We start from the raw sequence: 6,000 nt of genomic DNA on the forward strand, positions 1-6,000 counted from the left end.
GTTCATGGGTTATGTATATAAATGTACATACCTGTATCCTTGGCTTACTCCAGTCAATGCACGCCTGCCTCCTCATGCCCATCCATATGTCCCTACAAAGCTACAGATGTATCTGTGGGTGCCTGCGTGGGTTTGTACACGTGTGTGTGTGTGTGTGTGTGTGTGTGTGTTTGTGTGCGTGGCTGTGTCCATATGTGTCACCCTGTGCCCATATGTCTGTCTGTGTGTGTGTGTGAACACGCACCCAGGTCCATCTGCCTGCAGGGTGTGGGGGTGTGCACGTACCTGTGGCTGTGCCAGGGTGATGCACATCCCTGCACGGGGAGCCCCAGGAATGGCCCAGTCCCTGCGGTGTCACGGGTGGGTGCCCCTGCATGGAGGTGTGTGCTCAGCCCCCGTGCACAGGGATGTCCCCATGGGTATGGACAGCTGGGGGTGCAGGATGAGGAGTCATGCAGTGCATCCTCACTGCCATTCCCACAGAAGTGTTTCATCTTGGTGAAGGAAACAGAGTCCAATGTTTATTGGGAGAAAATCCACGACAGACACAAGAATATCACAAACAGAAGCTGCTGCCCAGAAGGACGTTATCCCTTTTCCAAAGGACCTGGCACTCAGGGGTTATGACCTCAAGCTGCTTGCCTGGGTGAAGGACAGAAGAAATCAGATTACAAAATTATTTTGCTTTTGTTTTCTTCTGTTAATGTCCAGCTTATTTCATTATAGACTGTACTGTGAGGTCAGACTCCACTGGCACTTATTTGCCTTCATCATCTGAACTTGTTTCTGTGGGTGGGCATGAGGTCAGGCAGCTCAGATGCCCTGCACACGGGTACATAACTCCTGAACCAGCAAACGCTGTCAGCTCCCATTCCCCAGAGCTCTTTTAGCAAGTAAATATTTATCTGACATGTAAATACTGTAGGACTGGCAGTGATCAAAGTCTGCTGCCTGAAATGTCCGGATCGATGAGGGTGCAGTGTACAGGAGTTGGGAGTGGCGGTGCAGGGGCTCGGCAATGCTCGGAGCCATCCCAGGCAGGCAGGGAGGAGCTGGGGGCCAGCGGACATGGGAATTCTCCCGAAAAGGAAAATCTGCCAAATGGATCCTCAAGCATCCTCTCTGTTTCCTTCTGGAGAGGTGACACTGAAGGGAGCCCAGCACTCGGGGCTGCCTCGAGGTGCTCTGGGTGTCTCGTTTATGAGGAAAAGCACAGGTCACCCATTTCTGCAGTCTTGCCTAACTGCATCCTTAGAATATTCTTCAGTTCATTAAATAAAGCATGTTTTTCAAATCTTGAAATGGCCTCTGTCGGTGTCAAAATCCGGAAAGGAAATCGCCAGAGGGAGCCCTTTGGATGGCAGCAGAAGTTTCTGCCTCCCTCCTCTGCCAGGAGCCAGGTGGGAGCTGCAGGACGGAGCACAGAGCTCATCCCTGGGCAGGGAAACGCCCTGAGCAGGGAAATCCCCTGGCAGAACTCTCAGGAACGCTGAAAAACCCGCGGGCGGGGCTTGGACCGGCGCATCCTGACCTGGATTTTACAAAGCACAAACAACCCCCATCACAACGTGAGCCAGCAGCAGATCGGCAGGAATTAATGGCAGCCCTCCCCAAAGGTGGCAGACAAGTAAGAGCTGCTGGTGGGGAAGTGCTGTGCTCTATTAAATATTGGCTGTTTATTTTCAGAGGTGCAAAATGCTCCCACCACTCAGGATATCTGGTGTGTCTGCAGCGGAAGAGAAGAGAGAAACATTAATAATTTCTCTAAGACAATTAATTAGACTCTTTCCCAAGGATAAAGTTTAATCTAATTTCTGCTGTTATACTTTGTCTTCATAAAAGTCTGAAGAAATTAATGAGCTTTATACCACCCTCTCATGATAAAAAACCTTGGGTTCTCTTGGAAAAAATGAGGGACTAAGCCAAATTGCAGCACCTGCCATTTTCCTCTTAGACCTGCAAAGTCTTTTTTATTCTTTAAATCCATCCCTCTTTTCCCAGTTTTGTCTTTTATTCTGTTTTTAAAATTTTGAGCAAATTTTGAGCATGTTTTGAGCTTTGGTCCTTTTGCAGAGCAAAGATTAAAATGTGAATTGCAGATACCCAAAACCCCGGCAAATGGCAAATACAGAGAAAAGGTGGGGGTTCTTTGGGTTTTTTGGTTTTTTTTTTTTTTTTTCTTTATGGTGATCCCATGATCTTTGAACAGTTGATGTTGGCAATGCTGAGTGTGCTGCAGAAATGAGGGGTCTTCATGGGAAACACTCCCATAGCAATCCACAGGTCCTGAGGCCATTACAAAAATTAGAAAGAGAAAACATTTATTAGGTCTAGGTATAAAATGTAATCCAGATTTATAGCTGATTTTATCTAGTGCTCAAAAGAGCTTGGCTCTGGAGTTTGGCCCATCTTTTGGCTTGATCCTTCCCAGGCTGCTTTATGCAAGAAACAAAATAATTTCATTTTCCATGTGTTTTATAGACTGCTGTGTTCAAACATCACCATGGTTTGTTTCACTGCAGTATAAATGTTTTCAAATCTCTTTAGCCATGAGAGAGGAAAATGACAACAGGGTGCTTTACCTTCAAAGTGTTGATATGTTGATGTTTTAATTCAGGGTAAAAGCTACAAGTCAGATTCTCAAAGCAATACTAGGCCCAAGAAATTCACATAGGTTGCAAAAAACTTTCTCATTTCCAGGAACAATCCTTATGGAACTGCCTGACACCCCTAGTGTGCTTGTACCTTGTACCTGCTGTCCACCCATTCTTCACATCTACTCCTGTGTCTCAGTGAAAAACCTGCCAGAGTTTTCTGCCTTTAACAGTTTCACCACAGCTGCTGAGCCTGTGTAAACACCTGACGTGGCACAGCTAAACTTCAGGAAAGCCTCAAAAATGAGACAGCAAAAGACTCCCAGCTCAGCTTTCTGCTCTGCCTGCGCCAGTGAGGAAGGAGGGTTCTGCTTCCGAGGCAGGAACGGGGTTTGCACTGGGCTGGAGGAGCAAAGAGGACGTCATGGGACCAGGCTGAGTCACCAGTGTCTGTCCCGATGTGTCTGGAGGATCCTGCGCCTCTCCAGAAGCCTCTGGAAGGACATGTGGGATTGCTGTGTGTGGATGGACATGTGGGATTGCTGTGTGGGATGAGCACTTGGTGCAGCCCAGAGAGCTGTGCGTGGTCCCTCCATCACCACACACTGTCCTGCCAAACCTCCCCTCCTCCTCACCAGGAGCGCTGGGACGGTGATGGGAGCCTCAGGCTGGAGCAGTGAGCTGGTGGAAAATTTCCTCTGGAATATTTCCTCATCAGCCTCTGCTGTGGTTTGCAAGCAAGGAAAAGATTGGACATTTCCCCTCCTCCATCCCACCTTCTTCCCCTCAGGGCTTTATTGCAAACATAAGAAGTTTGGACAGGAGTATTTCTGATGATTGTGCCCTCAGAACAAAAACCTCACCAAATATTGTTAAAACATTTCCCAGCAGAAGTGGGTGTAGAGAGAAAGCAGAGCACTGAAGGGATGCTAATTGCTCCTTTTTAAGCCTTTCCTCTCTAACTTGAATTTTTAAACTCCAACAGCATTTTCAACGGTTCTCTCTACTGTTCCTTTGCTATATCCATGTGTGAAGCTGTTTGTTCAGCACCTGGGGCCAACAAGCCACTTCTTTGGGCAGGGGTTGCTGTGCTGCTATGGGATTCCTAAGAAAATATCCACACAGCCACTGCTTCATGCTGAGAATGCCAAAATCCAGATCCGCTCACAAACCGAAGGAGAAACTGCTGAAGTGGATCTGGGAATAGAGCTCAGCTCCTCACACGGCTTCTCCAGGAGGCTGAGGAACCGGGCAGAGGCAGAGCCCAGGCTGGAGGGAATGGGGGAGAGCGAGGTCTGAGCTGGCCCGGAGGAAATCCCCGACCTCGAGGAGGAAGAGGAGGAGGAGGAGGAGCATCATGAGTCACTCCCGTCCCGTGATCGGTGAGCTAAGCCAAGAGACCAGTGAAAGCCTGTTTGCCTTATGTTTTGTAAAAGTGCGTGATGTCACAGCGAGAGGCTGAGAGTGACTCAGCATGTCCCACCAGGAGAACTGGATTGAAGTGGACACGGGAAAACTCAGATTTCTGATTTTACTTTAGCACATTGCTTGATAATTACAAATGCGACAATTAATTAGCCCGGAGACAGAACTGACATGAAAAGACACAGCAACTTGAGGACACTCCCCACCTTGTGCTTCAAACGCCTCTCAAACACAGGGATGGGTTGGAGAAGGGAATAGGAACTGGGGCTGTCTGGAACAGCAGCAGCTTGGAACCTAAGGAATGAATGTGCTGGGTCTCAAAATACAGTTCTGGCTTTATAGATGAGATGAAAGTGGCCTTCAAGGTCTTCAAAAACAACATGAGATGGGCATGTTGGAGGTGCTGCTTGGTGAGGCACATCCAACACTGGTCGTGTGCCCTGTACTGCATGTCCTGCTTCTCCTGGCACCATAAAATCAGATTTTATGGAGAAAAAGCATAATCCAACAATGTCAAGGCATCAGCTTTCATTGACATTTTCAGGTATAAGGATACACACAGCAAACAGGCAAAAGGGAAGGTGGACACCATACGGCTTTGCTGCCTGCCCAAACTTTTCAATATTGGCTGCTGTAAAAGCTGCTGAATAATTTCATACACAGCATCATCCATGCTTCCTCCTGAATCTGCTGGTATTTAAACTTTAACCCACTGCTTTACAGTGGAAATATTAGCCATGTCATACCTAGAAACTGAATTTTCTAGAAAGCATTTTAACTTAAATGGGGCAAACTTTTCCACTGTAAATACTATTTTCCAGGAAAGGGTTGCAATGTCAACATTGTGCCACATATACCAAAAATGTCTCTACATGAAAGGCCAAGTGTTTTAACATATATACTTTAGGTCAAGAAATAAACTACCTTCCCATTGTGGAAATTAAAATTTATGCTTCTCTTGATTACAGAAGATGATAAATCATGACACAGTTCCTCCTAAGTTCTTAATATCTTAAACTAAGAAATACAGCACCAAGAGTCAGAGTGGTCAGGCCCTTGGGTGAGAGGAAATTAACACCAACAAGGAACCTAATAATCATTGATCCATCATTATTTAATTATGTTTGGACAGCACAGACGGTGTGTTCTGCCAGCTGAACCCTCCTGTGGCGGGATTAAGATGCCTGTCAACTGTATCTGATCCACAAAAAAATACTGCTGCCAACCAGCTTGGAAAGGCCACAGCGCATCCTCCTTAATGTCAGTTGTGTTTACACCAGTGACCTTATTTTTAGTGCCCGCTCCTGACACGCGGGGTTCAGAGTTATTTATTCCTGCCACGCTCGGCACGCAGCCCCTCCGGCGGTGCGGCACGAGCGGGGCTGACGCGTGGCTCCCGCTCCGCTCCCGGGCCGAGCCCGCCCCGCTCGCCACCACGGAGGGGAGGCAGGGCCGGGGCGGCCAAGCGCCGTGCTGGCTCCTGGGGGCCTGCCGAGCGGTGACGGGACCGGAGCGGCCCAGCAATGCCCGTGCTGTGGTGTTTCCCCCCGGTGTGTCTCGGAGGTCACCCAGGAGGTCCCCATGTCGCGCTCACTCCCCGCCGCCCACGCCCCGCTGGTGCTTAAGGGACCGCAACAACCCCGCGCCGCCAAACGCTCCTGGCACTGCCGCGGGGCCCAAACCGGGCAGGGCAGGGCAGGGAGCAGACACGGCCATTTGCACGTATCCACAGGTTTTCCCGGCTGCAGGAAAACGTGCCTTGGGCGCTTTCCCGTTGGGGCTGGATGGGGACGAAGCAGGAACGGGAATGGGACCGGGACCGGGACCGGGGTAGGTCAGAGGGGCGTGGCCTCAGGGGGCGTGGCCTTTGCCGTGGCGCTATAAAAGCGCGGCCGGCGGAGCCGCTCTCGCCGCCGCTCACTCCGCCCCGCGTCTCTCTGTGTGCCCGGCTCCCGGCTGCAATTCCTGCTGCGCCACAGCC

The sequence above is a fragment of the Taeniopygia guttata genome, chromosome 13 (genome assembly GCF_048771995.1).
Source record: "Taeniopygia guttata chromosome 13, bTaeGut7.mat, whole genome shotgun sequence".
Classification (NCBI taxonomy): domain Eukaryota; kingdom Metazoa; phylum Chordata; class Aves; order Passeriformes; family Estrildidae; genus Taeniopygia; species Taeniopygia guttata.